This window comes from Culex quinquefasciatus, chromosome 3 (assembly GCF_015732765.1).
Source record: "Culex quinquefasciatus strain JHB chromosome 3, VPISU_Cqui_1.0_pri_paternal, whole genome shotgun sequence".
NCBI classification, from domain to species: domain Eukaryota; kingdom Metazoa; phylum Arthropoda; class Insecta; order Diptera; family Culicidae; genus Culex; species Culex quinquefasciatus.
Genome location: NC_051863.1, coordinates 20,696,613 through 20,717,660, shown reverse-complemented (window position 1 = coordinate 20,717,660; position 21,048 = coordinate 20,696,613). Strand labels below are relative to the sequence as shown.

The following is a 21,048-nucleotide window of genomic DNA, read 5'->3' as shown; positions in this document are numbered from 1 at the left end:
ATCAAGCCTGTCTGTGACAGTGTTTCGCTTGAAACAATGCATCCCGGTTTAACAAGCAATACCGCGATCATCGGTTCCCCCTGGCAACGACCGTATCGGTACACAAAAGCCGCTTGGCAACCCAGCTCTCTTTCTCTCTTCCTCGCGTGTCTGTCTGTCATTCTCGCTTGAGGAAGGCTACCCGCCAACCTCACCGTTGAAGAAGACGACGCGCGATGATGACAGGAAGGACGCCATTTTTCCTCCCCCGCGTGCCACTACTTGACCTTGACCTTGTTTTTTTTCTCTATCTCTCAAAACAACACGGCAAAAGTTTGTGTTGTTGCGCTCAAGGGTTTTCCCTGTTGCCTAGGATTGAAACGAGTGTCGTCTCGTTGCCTGCTTGGCTTCGCCAATTCGATCCGGTTATTTTTGCAGCATTTTTGTTTACGTTGGCAACGCCGTGACGCGCACAAACACGCCAAAACTATCAGATTGAGCAAATCCAAACAATTTTTCGACTTTTTTTGTTGTTGAGCAATTCTCTACGAAATCGGTCTTTTTTCTTCAATTTTAATTTTTGTATTTTTTAATCCGGCTGAAACTTTTTTGGTGCCTTCGGTATGCCCAAAGAAGCCATTTTGCATCATTAGTTTGTCCATATAATTTTCCATACAAATTCGGCAGCTGTCCATACAAAAATGATGTATGAAAATTCAAAAATCTGTATCTTTTGAAGGAATTTTTGATCGATTTGGTGTCTTCGGCAAAGTTGTAGGTATGGATACGGACTACACTGGAAAAATAATACACGGTAAAAAAATTTGGTGATTTTTTATTTAACTTTTATCACTAAAACTTACAAAAAACACTATTTTTAATTTTTTTTTTTTGATATGTTTTAGAAGACATAAAATGCCAACTTTTCAGAAATTTCAGGTTGTGCAAAAATCACTGACCGAGTTATGAATTTTTAATCAATACTGATTTTTCAAAAATCGAAATTTTGGTCGTAAAATTTTTCAACTTCATTTTTCGATGTAAAATCAAATTTGCAATCAAAAGTACTTTACTAAAATTTTGATAAAGTGCACCGTTTTCAAGTTATAGCCATATTTAAGTGACTTTTTGAAAATAGTCGCAGTTTTTCATTTTTAAATTAGTGCACATGTTTGCCCAGTTTTGAAAAAATATTTTTGAAAAGCTGAGAAAATTCTCTATATTTTGCTTATTCGGACTATGTTGATACGACCTTTAGTTGCTGAGATATTGCAATGCAAAGGTTTAAAAACAGGAAAATTGATGTTTTCTAAGTTTCACCCAAACAACCCACCATTTTCTATCGTCAATTTCTCAGCAACTAATGGTCCGATTTTCAATGTTAATATATGAAACAATTGTGAAATTTTCCGATCTTTTCGAAAAATATTTTTGGAATTTTCAAATCAAGACAAACATTTTAAAAGGGCGTAATATTGAATGTTTGGCCTTTGTGAAATGTTAGTCTTGATTTGAAAATTCCAAAAATATTTTTTCGAAGAGATCGGAAAATTTCACAAATGTTTCATATATTAACATTGAAAATCGGACCATTAGTTGCTGAGATATTGACGATAGAAAATGGTGGGTTGTTTGGGTGAAACTTAGAAAACATCAATTTTCCTGTTTTTAAACCTTTGCATTGCAATATCTCAGCAACTAAAGGTCGTATCAACAAAGTCCAAATAAGCAAAATATAGAGAATTTTCTCAGCTTTTCAAAATATTTTTTCAAAACTGGGCAAACATGTGCACTAATTTAAAAATGAAAACTGCGACTATTTTCAAAAAGTCACCTAAATATGGCTATAACTTGAAAACGGTGCACTTTATCAAAATTTCAGTAAAGTACTTTTGATTGCAAATTTGATTTTACATCGAAAAATGAAGTTGAAAAATTTTACGACCAAAATTTCGATTTTTGAAAAATCAGTATTGATTAAAAATTCATAACTCGGTCAGTGATTTTTGCACAACCTGAAATTTCTGAAAAGTTGGCATTTTATGCCTTCTAAAACATATCAAAAATAAAAAAATTAAAAATAGTGTTTTTTGTAAATCAAGTTTTAGTGATAAAGTTAAATAAAAAATCACCAAATTTTTTTACCGTGTATTATTTTTTCCAGTGTAGTCCGTATCCATACCTACAACTTTGCCGAAGACACCAAATCGATCAAAAAATTCCTTCAAAAGATACAGATTTTTGAATTTTCATACATCATTTTTGTATGGACAGCTGCCGAATTTGTATGGAAAACTATATGGACAAACTAATGATGCAAAATGGCTTCTTTGGGCATACCGAAGGCACCAAAAAAGTTTCAGTCGGATTAAAAAATACAAAAAAAAATCGAATGACCGAAATCCTAGAGAACTGCTCTGTTGCTGCCAAACCGGTTGCCAGTTCGTCATTTCGCTTTTTTTGCGCTTGTTTGTTTACAGAACCCGTTCGGCTCCTCCCAAAAATGTGCGTGTGTATGTTCACTTTCACGCAGCAACGTGGAGCCACGCAACCTGTCTTCCAAATGGGTATTGGTGCCGCCGTCCGAAGTTTGCCACTAATTTAATTATGTTCATCACACTTTTGTTGATTCGCCTTTCTTCTTGTATTATGTTATGGGGATATGGCAAACTCCCCAAAGCAATAACCATCAATAGGGCAAAGCTATTGATGGTGTGGCAAATTTGATACAAAACATCAAATAAGATAAATCAATAAGCAGCACTGGTGGTTGTCAAAAGGAACATCTTAAAATGTTGACAAAACGTGCTCAGTCTTAGAAACTGCTCTATGGCACGTATTTTCTCCAAACTCTTTCAAATCCATCGTCCAAAATATTTGCCCTAGCAGAATTTATCGCGCATGGAATCTAGAGCGCCCACGGTGACAGGAGCAAACACGCTCGACTAGATAAACTATTAATCCCTGGAGACAAATTTCGCTTGATTAAACTCACATTCCATGCGCAAGGGGGTCGTCCATGAACCACGTGGTTCTTTAAGATACGAGAAAAAAGGGTACCAACTAACTGTGGATCCTAAATTTTAATTAATAATACTGAATGACACAAAAGGGAACGTTAAAAAATGTCGATCACGTCGTTCGTGGACAGTCCACCGCCTACGTGGATGACAGAGGCAGCCAATAATCTACGACACATTTCGGCAAAACGAACGTTGCTTTTGGAAGGTACTAGGAATAAAAAATATCATGATATAACATCAACAAATAGGGTAACTTGACAGTGTTGACCAGGGTGCTGAATAGTGGTTCGTAAAACGGCCTCAATTTTGAACTGTCAAAGTGGAACCAATTTACCAATTTAAAAATAGAGAGTATTGTTATCGATCATTAAAAATTGTTTTTTTTTTTGCAAGAATAAAAAATGTGTGACTGGAGTTGAAGTTAAAAAATCTTAAGAAAGTTGAAGGCGAGATTGTCATTTTTTTTTAATAACTATGAATGGAAGTTGTTTATGGAGTCGATGCGGTTGTATCCATCCAGAAGCTGTCTTTATTGTTTGAATCCGTTTGAAATCCTACTAGTTTAGTGAAAATCTTCTCTGTTTGTTGGATCAGCTTCACTAGAATTAGCGATGTTTTTTCACTGGACCAGGAAAAGCTGCATGATTCCAAAATGACCCTCTAGCCGCAGTTCTTCTTCACCCACTAAAAAGAAAAACCTCTTCTGACCAATCGAAATTTAAAAATACACACAATTTTCCAGCAAAAAATATTAAAAAATGAGACAAAATAAAACACACACTGCAGATTTTAAAACAAACAGCTAATTTACCAGTAAGATAACTTTCATGCTTGTGCTTGAACAGCATCCTACTTTGTAGATGTAAACAATTGGGATCATTCGAAAATCACTTAACCCATTCTCTCTATTCATATCCCAGGTGTTGACGTGTGCACTCAAACTCACAAATAAAGAGATTTTTTATTTTTTTCCAATAAACAAAATTTTCAATTCTTGCTTTTTGAGCATTTTAGAAACCGCCTAGAGCCAGGGACATTCAAAACCATCCAAAAAGCAAAAAAAAAAAGTTTATTGGACCAAAAAAAACTCCAGAATTATTCAATACTTTTTTAAATGTTAGTGTTGATTCCAAAACTGTTGAAATTTTTTTTTTTTTGAAAAGTTCAAATAATTCTAAACATGTATAATTGTGTCCTTATGACCTTATGACCTAATGAAAAAGTATGCTATGATTCTTATCTTAAGGGAGCGTTCTTTAATTACGTAACTACAAAATTTCCATACAAATTTGAAATTTTTTGTATGGAGCGTAATACGGCCTCCGACCCCCCCCCCCCCTACTGCGTAACGTAATAAAAGAACGCTCCCTAAACCATGTTTTTTTGCGTTTTTGTTAAATGAAGTCTGTAATTTTTCACTCTACACATAATTTTTGTTTAACAAAGCCTATTTTTGAAATTGCTTTTTTCTTGTTTACACTCTGGGGACTGAAAAGAGAGATTGCGTAACGCGATTTTCGAATGCTCCCACTTTGTTTACATAAAAAAGTAGAAGGTGGTTCAAACACAAGCGTGACTTTTTCCTGGCACTTGAACAATTTGTTGTGAAATCTGCTATCCCCAAATTTTTCAAGTTTTCGGGAGACTGCGTCAAAAGTGGGTGAAATTTTGCGAGGCCGGGTTGGATCAAAATGTTAGCAAGAGCTTCCGGAAGCACAATGCACATTTTGAGACAAAGTACACCGTCTGGAAAAATAACGTTTTGTACTAGAGAAAGAGAGTCGTGCCCACCATTCGGGCGGAATCAGCTGACGAAGACGACCTCCAGATGGGCACTGAAAAAGGAATTAGCCAGTAGGAAGTAGGTTCATTGGAGAAAGAATGGCTTGAGCCGCTCTATTCACTCCCAGGTTACACTCTACTAGTTACATACATTTCCTAAAAAAAATATTTATTAAACATATGTTTATAGGGCTGTTTTTAAATTTATTTTATTTTTTATTTTTTGTCGCGCTTTGTAGTGGTAGAAAAAATTAACAAATTTAATCTATTTTTTGAATTATGGAAACTGTATCACAAAATACTCATAACTTCATAATGCTAAAATAAACTAAACATCTTATGTGATATTATTTCATTTATATTTGATATTTGATTTAGTAAAAAAATGCATTGGGTCAATCAAGCAAAAAATGAAATTGATAAAAAAAATAATCAGTGTCGGGATTCTCACGCTCTCGCGCGAAATATTTCTCTCTCGAGTTCTCGCCGCGAATCCAAAAAACAATTTCAATCTATTTTTCATTTTAGTGAAAATGTATCACACAATACACATAACTTGATAAAGCTAAAATATAATAAACACCAAACATAATCTTATTTTTTGTTTTTTCTTTTTTTTGTGAAAAATGCATTGTTCTTATCAATGCCAACAAAAAATTGATACAAAATAACCAGTGTTGGGATTCTCGCGTTCTCGCGAGAAATATTACTCACTCGAGTTCTCACCGCGAGTCCTGTGGCAAGAGCGAGAGCGCGAGTGCAGAGATAAAAGCACTTCAAGTTGCATCGCTCGCTCGCGATTGAGAAACATTTTCCTTCTTCTCGCTCGAATTCCGACACTGAAAAAAACTCTGAAGCAAGTTTTTTTCGGTTATACATATTTTTTTTGTTTTTAAAGCAGATATCAAGGGACCATCCATAAACCACGTGGACACTTTATGGGGGTTATGGCGATTGTACACGATCCATACAAACAAGATTTTTTTGTATGGACAATTGTCCACGAAGGGGGTAACAGATTCCCAAAAAAAATGTCCACGTGGTTTATGGATGGTCCCCAAGGTGTTATCCTCGATGAAAAAAAATGATGGGTTTCAAACACGTGTTTTTTGCAGCAAAGTTCGTATACGTTTTTATTGATGTGTAAAATGTATCACATTATAATCAATGTTATTTTGTTAAATAATTATTTACTTTTTATGAAATTGAAGCGAGCTTTCCAGTTTTTTTTAAGTTCTTTTTTAAATTGATTAATGTATTCAGCTGGTTAATTAATTTATAAGTATTCTGCACCGCCCAAATTTGCATAATTATGATGTGAAAATTAGCCATTTTTCCCCTACTTGTTTGTCCCGTTTCAGACAATAATTCAAGTTTACTTTTTCAAAACAACCAGTGCGACATAAGTTTCCATTGTAGATAGGACCTTATGAGAAAGTCAGCGAGAAATAAGCTAACATAAGTGAATCTGAACTGCACAGCAAAAACAAACCGATATGGAAATCGCATGCAAAACCATGCACATCACCTTTGTGAGAAGAGACATTTAGTATTACATACTGCATTTATAGCTTAGACGGGATTCAAACCATGCACTTACAGTGAGGACTGACGCCTTAGCCCGCTCGGCTATCAGACCGAAGAAGAACGGAAAGGTGAAACGACTATATTTGCATGACATACTAGGCTACATACATCTAGGTATAGTTTTACACAAAAAAAAATATAAAATAACGAAAAATTTATTTCATTAGTTATGCAAAAAGCTAAATTTTTATATCCTAATTCCACTTTGACTTCCCTTGACAGAACTCGAAACAACAAAAAAATATCTGAAAAAATATCCGATAAATTATGAAATTACCCTTTCTTAACAAAAAAAATCGTCAAAGGAGAAAGGCATGCGCAGGTTTCGATCAAACTGGTTGATGGTGCGAGCGTGCGATTATTGCCAATTTATTTCGCTGCTGAAACATGAGACCACTTGGACCACTGATGTCAGATGGAAGCAAGTTGCCGAAAAAAAAGGACAAACAAGTCCTGATTGCTGACGACAGTTCATTCGCCCCGCTACATAGTCAAAGTTGAAGAAAAAATGTTCACGAAAACTATGATATTTAATTCACACCTATAAAATTTGTAATGCAAAATAAAAAACGCAATCACTTCCGCTAACGAACCGTGTTCGTTAGATTCACAAAAATGCAAAAAAAAAACAAGAAGAACTTCTGTTGTAAACCAGAAGCAGCGGATGAGCAGAGGCGAGATATGCCTTATTAAAATATCAAAGGAACCCGTTCAAGTGCTGCACTCAGGCACTGTCGACAGAGCAGAGAGAGAGAGTGTAAACACAAGTGCCTACCGCCACGGCGGCGTTACTTCGCCTGCAAGGTAGACTGCGTGCACTGCACGCTGTCAGACGACCCCCTTTTGCAGTGACAGTTCGCTAGGGATGTCACTTTTTGAGTTTTTTTTATTGTAAGGAAAATGACACTAAAAGGGTTTTCTAACGCGGTGGAATAACTATAAACAAAAATGGCTAAATTCTGACATGCCTCTTCCTTCCTGTTGCAGCTATGCTAAATTCAAGTGAGTGTATGTGCCCGGTACGAGAGTGAGACGAATACATTATTCAACAGAACCCCGAGTGCTTACGGCTTGTGCTTCAATCAGGCACGAACACAGCGAAAAAAGATTTTGGCGTGTCGTAGAATTGTGAGCGAATTCCGACTTTCCTCTCTCTTCTTGCACTTTTTCAACCTCAATTTAGAAGAGGGAGGGTGGGATAGAATTCGAGCGAAACAATAAAAATAAAAAAATAAAACAATATCGCACGTGTACGCTTCAGCGACGATGTAGATTTAATGAAATTTTCCCATAAAACGAACGCACCAAAATACGGGAACATGCCGGCAGATGGCAGCAGCATGCCATGATTGCTGATTGTTTATAATTCGAAATCAATCGCTTGGCAAAGTTGGACACCAAGCGTACACACAGACACACACGCGCGTCAATCTAGTTTGTTATTGCTCTCGTGTGTTTGTGTGTGACTAGGGTGGGCTACTGTGATTGCCTTGAACCAATTTGGGCTACACTAACACTCTGGTAGTTTGACAATTCTGACAACAATCAATATCAAACCATCGAGGGTTCACCGTACGGCAGACTTCCGATGGTTTGACATAAGTTTGACAGGTCAACATTAACCTACCCCTAAAAAAAAACTATCCTGGCAACACTGCCAACCATCGCCGGCCGTCGCCTGCTTCGATTTTCCGACCCAAAAAAAAAACGCGTGACGTGACCTTCAGGCGAAAATTGACGGAAGTAGGCCCTCTGCACTCCGGTTGTTTTGTTTCAATTTTCTAGGTCATTCGATTGTGCCCCGTTCGCGGAATGAGTGAAGTTTGTTTTCTGCGTTGCCTGGGGACCTGACGGGGGGTTTGTGAAAACATGCGCCCCGATCGATTGGGCGGCGTATTTGGGCCCAACTGGTTGGAATGTTCGGTTTATCGCATAATTAGGAGTTTTCTATCGTGACGTCATGGACGCACGTTCCACAGAGATACTGGAAGCTGAGACGAGACAAGTGGAAAGGGAGCGTTCTTTTATTATGTAACGCAGTTAGGGGAGGGGGTCTGTTACGAAATGTTACGAAAATTGGGGGAGGGGGGTGTGCTGAAAAATTGTGTTACGTAACGCAAAATTTTCATACAAGAATTAATTAAAAAAAATGCAAAAAGACCTTGCGTTTCGCGTTACACCGGGGATAGGGGGGATTGCTCATCTGTTACGATTTTTTACGGAGTAGGAGAGGGGGGTCAAAATTCCAAATTTTGCGTTACGTAATAAAAGAACGCTCCCAAAGATGTCTGATTTGTGCTTCAAAAACTATAATTTTTCAATCAATCAGCTTGTTCATTTTCGTATTTTTATATTTTAAGCATACTTTTTGAGGTTTTTAAGTATTGTACGATCAGTTCCTAGCTGGACTCGGTCGCTGGAAACGACCGGCGACTCAACAACCGACGAAATAGGCGGCGGGCCAGATGCGGGCATAAAAATGTCAAAATCTCTTCCCCCCTCACTTCGTCTCACCATCCAGCTGCAGCTTTGTTGACAAACAAACGGAGCACGCGGTCGCATGATGGCGGCATCGAGCCAGAATTAGGGGTGAACATGTGATTAAAAATGAAAGTTATTTCCAAGAAAAATAATATTTTTCCAACCGGATAAAAAAAATGCGAGCATGTTCAAACTATTATTCCTGATGTCGGAGAAGTGATAAAAAAAAGCAAAATTTTAATCCATAATTTTCCTACAAATTGAATTTTTTTTCACTCCAACTGGGAACCCCTAGGTCTATCCACGACCGTTTCCAATGACCGTGAGAAGATGCCTGAAAATCCAGCTACGAGCTAAATCCACAATATTTTTAATATTTTAAGTATTTTAAGTATTTTATGTATTTTATGTATTTTATGTATTTTAAGTATTTTAAGTATTTTAAGTTTGTAACGTATTTTAAGTATTTTAAGTATTTTAAGTATTTTAAGTATTTTAAGTATTTTAAGTATTTTAATTATTTTAAGTATTTTAAGTATTTTAAGTAATTTAAGTATTTTAAGTATTTTAAGTATTTTAAGTATTTTAAGAATTTTAAGTATTTTAATTATTTTAAGTATTTTAAGTATTTTAAGTATTTTAGTATTTTAGTATTTTAAGTATTTTAAGTATTTTAAGTTTACGGTCCTGTTCAGCAACGGAGAAGGACAACCATGGGTGGTCTCTCATGCTCATGCTCATGCTTTAAGTATTTTAAGTATTTTAAGTATTTCAAGTATTTCAAGTATTTTAAGTATTTTAAGTATTTTAAGTATTTTAAGTATTTTAAGTATTTTAAGTATTTTAAGTATTTTAAGTATTTTAAGTATTTTAAGTATTTTAAGTATTTTCAGTATTTTAAGTATTTTAAGTATTTTAAGTATTTTAAGTACTTTAAGTATTTTAAGTATTTTTAAGTATTTTAAGTATTTTAAGTATTTTAAGTATTTTAAGTATTTTAAGTATGTTAAGTATTTTAAGTATTTTAAGTATTTTAAGTATTTTAAGAATTATAAGTATTTTAAGAATTATAAGTATTTTAAGTATTTTAAGTATTTTAAGTATGTTAAGTATTTTAAGTATTTTAAGTATTTTAAGTATTTTAAGTATTTTAAGTATTTTAAGTATTTTAAGTATTTTAAGTATTTTAAGTATTTTAAGTATTTTAAGTATTTTAAGTATTTTAAGTATTTTAAGTATTTTAAGTATTTTAAGTATTTTAAGTATTTTAAGTATTTTAAGTATTTTAAGTATTTTAAGTATTTTAAGTATTTTAAGTATTTTAAGTATTTTAAGTATTTTAAGTATTTTAAGTATTTTAAGTATTTTGAGTATTTTAAGTATTTTAAGTATTTTAAGTATTTTAAGTATTTTAAGTATTTTAAGTATTTAAAGTATTTATGTATTTTAAGTATTTTAAGTATTTTAAGTATTTTAAGTATTTTAAGTATTTTAAGTATTTTAAGTACTTTAAGTATTTTAAGTATTTTAAGTATTTTAAGTATTTTAATTATCTTAAATGTTTTGAGTATCTTTTCAGTACAAAACAACAAAAAAATATGCTAGCGAGCTGGCCTAGAGTACCAGCAAGAATAACAAAAAAAACAAAGACAAGTTTAAAGGATCGACTTTCAAAACTGACAGCATGCTAACCATCAAAAAGCAATTGTCCATCCAGTAAACAAATAAATATTTCATAACGACTCATCCTAAAAATATCGCCAGTGTCACAATAACTCGGTCAGCGCGCGGTGACAGAGCCGATCGACCTCCATAATTTGCTGACCACTAACCAGGTTTCGGGAAGTCCTTCAAGTTCTCCGACGACATTGTGTCCACCATATTCTAGTGTGTCGTCAATTCCATCCACACACACACATTACATAAGCCAAACAATAAGCGGGGAAAGGGAAGGTCCGTCCACATTGCCCCACGGAAGTTCGTATAAATAGCACATCATTAATCCTCGGCGACTAACAACTGCGGCGGCGACGGCGGTTACCCAAACTTGCATTCGCGGCAATGCTGCCAGCAGGAATCGCCATGGAAACGCCACAGAAGGTCAAAGAAAAGCAGGCTTTAAGCGAGCCGATGTTGTCACCACCAACCACGCTCTAGAACAGCGAGGAGTAGTGCACTTAAAAAAGCTTGTAACATATTTATGACAGAGCACAGAGGCTACTTAGGGCGCACGTGTTATGTCACAAGGGGGTTACGAGCTTTTGAAGACCCTTGGGGCGCGTTACCAAAGAAACGCCTTACGGCTCAAACAAACGTCAAATTGCGCTGCGCTCGGCTAATAAGCCATGGGCGTTTGACATTTGGAAGGGGATTGACACATGCAACAGAGAAAATCGAGCAAAACGCCCCGTCGCCATCTTGGCCAACCCCCCGTCTCCATATTATTTTGTTTATTTTTCACCCAACAAACAACCGCGCACCGGAAAGGGGTCAGCAGCGGTTTCGCGTGCTGGGAAGTAATAAAAGTATTTGGGAGGAGGGACTGAATTCTTGATGAGTGAAACCTGCCCCAAGAAAGTTGCGAGTCCCGAATCCGCACGATGACTTGATGGCGTGTGTTGGGAAATTGCACCCGTCAGTCAATAGAACGTTTTAGAGCTCTGGAAAAAAACTTGTTTTTTTTTTTTCATAATTCTGAAAATGATTTCCTATGAAAGAAGCGTCCGCTTTCAGGTTAGGTTCTACCCGGTGACGCTTTCAGTGAAGGACTTAACCTATATACGAAGCAGAAAAAAAAGCAGCAGCAGCTTCACTAAAAGCAACGCCTACTAATGAAGTCATGAGTGTGTCTCTCGAGGGGGGGTGGTACACATACAGTAAAAACAACAAAAAAGAAATGCTCACAAGCGAGTACACACCCCTCCCTCCCACCTTAGGTGTCATCGCAGTTGGCGTCACCGTCGAGGATATGAATAGGATGGGGCCAACAAAAAAGAGACGGGGGGATCATCCCCGTCATCGCCAGCCAAAGAGCAAAAGGTAAAGACCGGAAACGAGGGGTAGGACACTGAAGTTGTCTCGAATGCCTCGTAATTAGCATGACTTGCTCAAAGTTGCTCACTTGAGATCGATTCGTAGAAACGTCATAATATGACATTTCTGTCAAATCAGGCTTAGTTTCGCTCACTGTCCTACCCCTCGACTAGAATGTTATGCTAAAAGCAGCGCTATGAACACGCTATTAACCTTGAAACGGTGTTTGTTGGAGTGTGCTGAACAGCGCGCGGTGGTGTGAGAGTTCAGCAGTACTACGAGCGCCGTGTGACCCGGAATATCAACCCTGTCAGCGGCAATTACTGTGGAAAGATACTGAGCACTGGCTTCTGAAGATGGTAAAATTTTGCCGTCACGGCATTTGACAACACGCCTGCACTGTTTACATTGCAGGGTGGCCAGTCAAATCCCATTTTCGAATTTTCGACTTTGCCAGAACCTCAAATAATAGAGATTTCTCACCCAAAAAAAGATTACGAAAACTGTGTATAACAATGTGAACATCTACCACCAATCATTATTAAAAAAATATTTTAAAAACAATCTATTTTCAATTTTAGTAAAAAAAGAAACTTAACAACAAATTGATAAAAAAAAAGATATTTCAACAAAAGAAAAACTAAAAAATCTAAAATTTAAAAAATTAACTAAAAAATACATAAGATTTTATGTTTGAATAGGAAAACAACATAAAATGACAAAAAGTTGAATTTAACTTAATTGAAAATTTTTAAGAAAAAATATCACAAAATACTTAATATATTAGGGGAACAGCATCTAATTCCAGCGTGCCTCTAATGTTGGCAGGTCAGAACTTTGACATTCATTCAAAGCTAATTAAAAGCGTTTTCAACTGAACTCGAGTGATAAATAGCTCAATCACGGGTCCCCCAGAGACCGTTATTATAAAAAAAAAATTTCCATCCAAACCAATGATTGGACATGGTTCCTGGGACCATTTTACACCTCTGGACCAAGTTTCAAAATATTTGCCGGCAGGAATTTCGAATACGGTCAGTTTTAGTGTTTCGAGTAGAAATTAAGGGGAAATCACATGTAAAATGCGTAGAAAAAGATCAAAGTTTCAATGTTTTAACAACAAAACATTACTGGTCATGGTTTTAAATTGTATAAACATGTAGCAGAATGATATAAAAACGATTTACAGCTCTGACTTAGCCGGATTAAGCCGATGTTAAGTGACTTAAGTATATTATTTACAAGTTTATGCCTTAATATCTAAAGAAAACTCCTACATCAAGTGATTTAAAGTCAAGGAAAACTAGGTTGCACAAAAATAACTTAAAATGGGGTGACTTTGAGCCAAGGGGTGACATTGTACCAACAAACGCTTTTTTTTTTTTCGTTACAAACATGCATATATTTCATCTACAATCAACAAACAACGTTTTTTAGATGTGACTTAACTCACCTAAGCCTGCTTGATTAGGCCGGGCTTGTCACGCGCTATTGAAGGCGGCTGATTGCTTGGAACTTAATTCTGATTTACTTGGTTACGCTAAGGTAAGCTATTTGAGAAAGAAGGTGAGAGATTTTAACAATTATTTATTTATTTATCAGGCTCTGAAGAAGTTCAACGACGTATATAATAAGTGTTTCTCATTTAAACTAGATGCTAGTTTTGAAGAAAGTATCCACGAATTTGTGTCTAGCTGGGAAGACCTTCAGCTACCTAATACTTCAAAATATCATATTACTAAGCATCACGTACCTGATTTTTGTAAGGCAACGGGACGAGGACTTGGGCTACATAATGAGCAAGCCTCTGAGTCCGTACATTCGGACTTTGACGTCGTTTGGCAACGGTACAAAGCGCCTAAAACCGCCGAAGTGTACAATGATCGGTTGCTCAACGCTGTAATTGATTACAATAGCAACCACTTGTTTTAGTCCTACGCACACTTCACACTTAACATTTCACAAAACCTCAATTTACACTTCTTGATTATGATTTGAACATTTGATACACTTATACATTATAAGCCTCTCTTCAGCACAGGCGTAAGGCGTCACCTTTTGTTAATTAACTTTCAAACTTTTCACTTGCGTTCCTAAGATATTGTTATGCTGTTACTATACTTAAGCTAATCAAGCAGGCTTAGGTGAGTTAAGTCACATCTAAAAAACGTTGTTTGTTGATTGTAGATGAAATATATGCATGTTTGTAACGAAAAAAAAAAAAAGCGTTTGTTGGTACAATGTCACCCCTTGGCTCAAAGTCACCCCATTTTAAGTTATTTTTGTGCAACCTAGTTTTCCTTGACTTTAAATCACTTGATGTAGGAGTTTTCTTTAGATATTAAGGCATAAACTTGTAAATAATATACTTAAGTCACTTAACATCGGCTTAATCCGGCTAAGTCAGAGCTGTAAATCGTTTTTATATCATTCTGCTACATGTTAATACAATTTAAAACCATGACCAGTAATGTTTTGTTGTTAAAACATTGAAACTTTGATCTTTTTCTACGCATTTTACATGTGATTTCCCTTAATTTCTACTCGAAACACTAAAACTGACCGTATTCGAAATTCCTGCCGGCAAATATTTTGAAACTTGGTCCAGAGGTGTAAAATGGTCCCAGGAACCATGTCCAATCATTGGTTTGGATGGAAATTTTTTTTTATAATAACGGTCTCTGGGGGACCCGTGGATCAATAAGAAGTGAGCAAGCAAGTTTCTACCAAAAGTTTTGCAAAATTAGTTGTTTAAATAGTGAAAATCAGCAAATTGGAAGGAGTTAGGATCGAGTGCTTAACCTGCCAAACATATGAGAATTTCCCCTATACAGATATTCTACAACCAAAACTTGGAAAATATCAATCCAAAAATGTTTTAGGTTTTATGTCTTTTTCCGATCGTTGGTCCTAAAAATCAGAATTTGCAAAAAAAATCAAGTTGACGTATTTGATTAAAAAAAACAACAAGGACAGAATTTTTGAAAGATTTTTCAATGACTTTTCACAAAAAAATGTTTTCCCCGAGAGTTCTTACGGAATTTTCGAATAAAGGGGAACAAAAACATTAAATTAAGTTTGTAATGGCTTAATTTTTTCAATAAACGCGCGAGAACAGCTTTATTCGTTCAAAAAAACCAAATATCTAAGTTGTATATTTTATATTCCATTCTCAAAAGCCATATTGATTTATTTATTTGCTAATGTTCAAATGTTTTCACATAAATTTTATTTCTATAAAAAATCCAGTTTAATGAAGAGTTATTCTTTAAACACATTTGTAATGGCCTATTTTGTCTTTAATCTATTTTATCATATTTACAATTTTAATATTTTTTTATATTGTGGATTTAGCTGGTAGCTGGATTGTTTGGCATCTTCTTACGGTCATTGGAAACGTTCGTGGATAGACCTAGGCCCTAGGGGTCCCCAATTGGAGTGAAAAAGTTCAATTTATAGAAACATTATGGATTGAAATTTTGATTTTTTATCACTTCTCCGACATCAGGAATAATTGTTTGAACATGCTCGCAATTTTTTTATTCGGTTGGAAAAATATTATTTTTCATTGAAAAAAGTTTCATTTTTATCCAAATGATCACCCTTAATTCTGGCTCGATGCCGCCATCATGCGACCGCGTGCACCGTTTGTTTGTCAACAAAGCGCAGCTGGAAGGCGAGACGAAGTGAGGGGGAAGAGATTTTGACATTTTTATGCCCGCATCTGGCCCGCCGCCTATTTCGTCGGTTGTTGAGCCGACGGTCGTTTCGAACGACCGAGTCCAGCAAGGTACTGATCGTACAATATTTCCAAAAAGCAAAAAAGATTTCCAAAATTTATTTATTGAGCACTAAAAACGTACGGATTTTATTTGCTAGTCAAGTTTTTTTCAAATTAATTTAATTATGAGCTTGCGGACCAAATGTGTTTTTTTAGAAAAAAAACTAGGTTACGTTTTAGAAATCTTCAAAATGAAAAATACATCAATTAGTTGATGTTTTTTTTAATTTCAGGTATTTTTTGGACATTTTCGTCATTTAAGGTCGTTGCAAATATTTTTTGAAGTTTATGTCCCCCAAAGTCAGGAGAGAGGATATTTCAAGCCATATTATCAATATTTGAATGAAAAATGTGTTTTAAAATGATGTTTACACCTGCTGAATTGTTTTGCTATTATTAGTTTTCAAAATATCAAGTATTGATGTAGTTTTTTTTTCGCCGAAAAATAAAACTATTTGGATCGATTCCAGACATGCTGAGTATTATTTTTAAACGCAGGAGAATGCATTTCAATTGTTTTTAGTTGGTTAAACTTCTATTTCCATTAAAATATCAAAGCATTTCGAAAAATAAGTCCTCTTTTTTTGGACCATTTTTGAAGGGGAGGGGGGGTGTATGAAAAAGCTTTCAATCAATAGATGCAAATCGTGAATAAACAAAATTAAACAAAATATTACGAAATTATTATTCAAAAGACCAAACATTATTTAGTTTGCTTGGGGTTTCCAGATTTTTCTTCCTTTTTGAAAACAAATCATTTTTTCCCGATTTCCCGAATTCAGTGGCCACCCTGTCGCTTTCATAGGGAAAGGCGCTGTCAGTTTGACAGCATATATTTTCTACTTTTGCGTTAATGGCAGTATCTAATTTTTACCATGTTTTCTCACTTTGTTCTAGCTTAGTGAACTTTGACATATGTTCAACTCTGTGACGTCATCTTTGGAAAGCTTATCTTGCGTCATCTGTCGAAGAATTCAGCATATCACCAATACAACTTTAATTTTAAGCGCCTCGAAGATTCTCTCCTGAAAGAATTATCTCACAACTGTCAAAAAGTTGCCCAATTTGACGTGTTGGCGTCTACCGACAGTCCTGTCGGCAATGCCTTAACGTGAACCACTTTGCAAATTCCACCCTAGCGCAAATGCACCCCTTTTGGCCACGAATGACGCCAAAATTTCTTTCTCGCCGCACAAGGTGGGAGTATTTCGGGAGCATCCATCCGTCAACCCGTTACCCAGCGCCACCACACAAGCGTAGCGTCATCGCACAGCCGTCTGTGAGCTCAGCCGCACGGGATTTCGGCATCCCGCGTCCGCGTCTATTTTTAGTTCGCTCCTCCGACACTGGGAGGGGGCTGATTCATAACCCGGCCGGCCGGCCGGTCGCATTCGAAGATTGTTTATCCCGTTCGAATCGTCATCCCACGTGAGAAAATCTAGCTTGCTCACCCTTAAACGGTCGCCATTTTGAAGTTGCGCGGCGGAGATGCCCTAAGGCGACCTGTCACGATGCACGCTAAACCGGGATTGGATGGGGGCGTTTCGGCGGCGAGAATTCCAACGCCCGCTTGTCCGCACCTGTTGGCCATAAACAATCCATTTACGCGTCGTCACCGGCAGTGCTGCCAGTCGGGTCTAATTCGACAAAAAAAACACAACGTGTTTGCGCGTTGAGGTTATGTCACGGCTTCTCGTGTTGCGGCCTAGCAATTTGAGAAGAATTTCTCCGCAGCCTGCTTGGATGTGTTTGTGCAGGAATGGCCTAAGCGGCGCGGCACGGCTACGGGGGCAAAAATCAATGATGTCACGTCACATGCAGTGCGAGCTTAGCTGCAGCAATGTGACCAGAGGGGGGGGGGGGGCGCTTCGCTGCCCCCCTCTTTTCCGCGTTTCGCTCGTGGAATCTCTCGCTTTTATGGAAGCTTGTTTGCATACTTTTTATATGGCCGTCTTTTCGAGGAGCTTTACTTGGCCTTATATGCACATACAGGTCAACTGCACAGGTAATACAGTTGTGGCAGGGTGAACGGAACGGAAACGCGACAAATGGTTGGGGATTGAAGACTTTTTGACGTCTCGGTATGGTCGAGAGCAATTGAGTCGAACAGGCCCTTTAGCTTTGATAAGGCGTCTCTTATGACTTTGGAACTTCCAGCGTTGCAGCTGTGCGACGGAATCCCATCATGAGTAATCGCTTCAGAGTCAACACTCGCGAGATCTTCGTGTATTGATTGCCGCCTTATCCTTTGGTGTTTACATGACAGTTGCATCAGCGGCTTGGCAAATCCTTCGCCGTAGAAACGTCGCAATTTCCGCTTGTACGCGTGTGTGTTCGTGCGTGTTTACACCGTCGCCATTGGTCAAGTCCACGACCACCAACAACGCAACGCCAAAAGCGCCTTTGATAAAACCCATTTGACTGCTGCCATTTTGTGCAAACGCTGTCGATTAGATACCGCCCGACCTACTACGCTCTGTAATCCTGGAGTTGGACCGATTCGCCGCCACCTATGATTAATCCACGCCCGAAACCAAGCCACGTTTTCATCCTCGCCGCGAGCTCGGCTGCGGTTAGCCACGTTCATAAATTGTTAGCTTAAATTAAATTAGGGCGTCCATGCGGCGCGTCCAGGTTCCGCCTCCGCGCCACCACACATCCGACGCTCCAAACGAGGCGAATGTGGTGGAACTCTCCATGAACGAAATAAAAAAACCGGAAAGTGAAATGTCGATTATTATCGTCGTCGTCGTCGTTGTTGTTATCACCATAGTGAAATGTGATACCCAATCAACAACAACAAACGAGAGAGCCCCGCTCACCAATACTGCGAGCTGCTTGGAGCTGGAGCTCAGCGCTGCTGAGCGCTCACCAACACATCCAAACGCCAGCGTCGCGTTGGTGTAGCTCGCGACACAGCCGAAAATAGAGTCGAAGCTGCAGCGGAGATACACGCAAAAGGCGTAAACAACTCTGTGCTGCTGCTTCTGTTGACAATCTACACGTAAATAGATGTATCTGGCGGCGACGAAGTCGGCGCCGCCGCCTTTGCTGTATTGGTGTGGCTTCCAAGCATTCTTCGCTGTGTTGTTGTTCCCTTGAGCAATTGCCACTGCGGAGTTTGCATCATCATGATCCGTCAGCTCGGCGTTGTTGTTGCTGTTACCGTTCTTGGGCTGTCGGGACTCGCTTATGGGCATCATAAACCACGTACGGAGAAGGAGAAGAGGCCGCAAACGCCGTGATTCAGCCCGCGTTGTTTACACACTTGGCATTAGCCGGAGCCATAATGATAATGGGCTGAGCATGTGTGTTTGGGTCCGATGCGGTTCAATGGAATTTTATCTGCCCGAAAATGGCAGCATTGGGCTGCAGGGTTTGGAGTCAGAATCGGTTCTTCAGCTTGTTACATCACATGTCACTTCTTCGACACTCGTACTTGACGCCGACGGTGTGACAAACAAACACGACACGCACACAACTTCTAGTCTAGTGGATCTTTTGTTTGAGAAAATTCGCTAAACCGTCAGAATGACGTGTCTTTGTTGCTTGTTTTGCGTTCCCAGTTTGCATCATCATCGTCTTCAACGCTGTCAATGCTAGTGCAGTTGAAGTTTTCGTCGGACATTACTGCTAAAATCCGCGTCTATGCAGGGTTGCACTTTTGATAACGTAGGTAGCGGCGCTGCAAGAGTGTGTCAAAATTTGCATAAACGACACCGAACATCGCCGGGGTGGTTCTCCAACTAGGTCACACTTGCTTCTCTCTCTGTCTCGATACTTGCTGCTAATTAATAACTAGCTGCGGTGCAGTGTGTGTGCTCTATGCACACATAAACTTCATGAATATATTGCCGTGAGTTGAATGCAAACACGTGCCACGTTTCAGCTTTTTTCAGTCGTCCTCCTCCAGCGCGATTGCGTTACTTTTTTGTATAAGTTCGGAAAAACACGTTTTTTTTTTTGTCTCGAGAACTTGTTTGCCAACACTTTACCGAAATGTGCGGTTATAACTATGACTAGTGTGGATAATTACCATTTCTGTGATTTTCCAGCAGACTCCGTGAAAACGTGTGTGATATATTCTAGCAGTCACGCCTCGTGGGCAAGTTCCGATCACGACTTAATCACACCGACAGGCCCAGAGTGCCACACAAATACACACACACAAAAGTCGTATAACAAACATGTATAACAATGCAATAAAAACAACTGTCAATTTTAATCAATTAGAAACAAGAAACCGTATCGCACACTCCAAATCGAAGTAGCCACAGAGACATCGAAACGGATACACACACTTGCTGGTGGTTGTCGTTGCTTCTTGGTTTTCTTCCGCTGCGCTTCCCGGTCGTCGTATATGGCGTCGGTTGGCCACACCACACCGAGAGAGTGAAAACAGTGTAACGCAAACTCAACGAGCCCGTACTTTGGAACTGTGTATTCCCTTAGCGTGGTGCTTTCCAATTAACTGAATATGGCTCTCTAGTTCCGGGAACTTGGACTGCTCCGATTCCCGATCGATGTGCGTTCCTTCTAACCGCAGCGACCTTCGACTAGTTTTCCTACTCGACCACCCGACAAGTGTGACAAGTGTACGTGTCAGACTCGCTCGCTCCCCTGCAAAGTTTTTTTTTTTCTGTTACCCAACACGACCCTCACACGATTAGGTCCCCCGGCTTTGGCTTCAGTCAACTTCCGAATGCCACGCCACGATGCGTCGCCGTCACACACACCCCTCTCCGGGATCAAACTTAACTGTAACGATGCGTAACACTTAAAATTTCTAATAACTTTAACGGAAACTCATTAAATCTTCCTTGGTTTCTTCCCGTTCAGCCGACTCGCTTTCGCTATATTGCACAGGAGGCCAGTTTCTTTTTCTCACATATTGATCCCCGCACACACTCTCTCTCTCTCTCCGTTCCCTTCTTGGCTCCAATCCCTTCTTCTTCTTCTTCTTCTTCCGAGCTAAGCTGGCTTCACCGCGGCAGAACGATTGCAGGGGGAGGGACTTTGCGGAACGTGTCTCTAGTATGTCTTCTTCCCCGCTAGACTGATTGCTTCTGCTGCTGGTCGCGGCGGCGGCGGATATGTATCGTGTGCCGATGCACTCCCGAGCACGGCCCAAACTGAAATGAATTGAAAAATTTATGTTTACCCCCGAGAAGGCCCCCCGAAGTCACTCACGGCCCGATCCCGCACGCACACTAGCGCAGAACGATCGGTCGGGTGCGCTCCGTCGGCGGTGTGAGTGTGAGTTCCGCCGCCGGCAGCGGCTGTCAGACAGCTGATGCTGGTTTTAGTGCGAGCATCAGCTGTTGCTATAGCTACCGCGAGTTGTTTACAATCGCGCGCGCGTCTGTGTGTTCGCGGGAAGTA

The 21,048-nt window shown here is 38.6% G+C and overlaps 1 protein-coding gene across 4 annotated transcripts in view; it reads right to left on the bottom strand.

Moving 5' to 3' along the window:
- The window catches only part of LOC6033056 (homeobox protein 5), an 89,921-nt gene that overhangs the window by 7,308 nt on the left and 61,565 nt on the right, over positions 1-21,048 (bottom strand). Inside the window, exon 1 of one of the 4 annotated variants that reach the window (XM_038265043.1) lies at positions 19,703-20,798. The exons of 2 other annotated variants lie outside the window; for them this stretch is intronic. The gene's annotated coding sequence lies outside the window, so the exon portion shown is untranslated. Of the gene's footprint in view, positions 1-19,702; positions 20,799-21,048 lie in introns of those variants that run through there. One more of the 4 variants, XM_038265046.1, reaches the window with a different exon arrangement.